The 595-nt window shown below is 40.3% G+C and overlaps 1 non-coding gene across 1 annotated transcript; it reads right to left on the bottom strand.

The window, feature by feature from the left end:
• Positions 1-204: 204 nt before the first annotated feature.
• LOC139846128 (small nucleolar RNA R71) lies at positions 205-311 on the bottom strand. The gene has a single exon (XR_011758868.1). It is a non-coding gene; the product is annotated as a small nucleolar RNA R71 (small nucleolar RNA).
• Positions 312-595: the final 284 nt, after the last annotated feature.

Raw genomic sequence — 595 nt, 5'->3', positions numbered from 1 at the left:
ACCTTAATAAATTCATATCTCTTTCGAACTCCCACAAACAGCTAGGGATAGGATAAGATATAGTCCGGCTATACTTGTTTCCCTATTCTCTCACTAAATCATGCTCAAACATGGTTCGAAGGACTGGAAAAAGATTCCATTACGTCATGGACGGAGATGACTATTAAATTCCTAACCAAATATTTCCCTCCTTCTAAACAAACCAAACTAAAGAATGACATCATTAACTTCAAATAAAGTTATGATGAATCTCTTTACACTGCATGGGAGCGATTCAAGACCCTGCTGAAGAAATGCCCTAATCACTAGTTAGAGCGGTCAACCCAAATCTGTACCTTCTACAATGGTCTTGCGGTAAATCATAGGACAAAGATCGATGCAGCAGCTCAAGGAAATCCGATGAACCAAACCGCAGACGAAGCATGGGAATTTCTCGAGAACATGACAATGCATCATCATGACTGGAACAGTGGTGAAACAACTTCATCATCTGCCTCCTCTCTGCACTTAACAATCAAATAGAAGCCATCAAATCCCTCACGGATAAGATGGAATCTCTAGCTAAACAACTTGAAGAATTGAAGACGCAGCCGTA

The sequence above is a fragment of the Rutidosis leptorrhynchoides genome, chromosome 4 (assembly GCF_046630445.1).
Source record: "Rutidosis leptorrhynchoides isolate AG116_Rl617_1_P2 chromosome 4, CSIRO_AGI_Rlap_v1, whole genome shotgun sequence".
Classification (NCBI taxonomy): domain Eukaryota; kingdom Viridiplantae; phylum Streptophyta; class Magnoliopsida; order Asterales; family Asteraceae; genus Rutidosis; species Rutidosis leptorrhynchoides.
The sequence above is the reverse complement of the archived record's forward strand: the minus strand, read 5'-3'. Positions and strand labels throughout refer to the sequence as shown.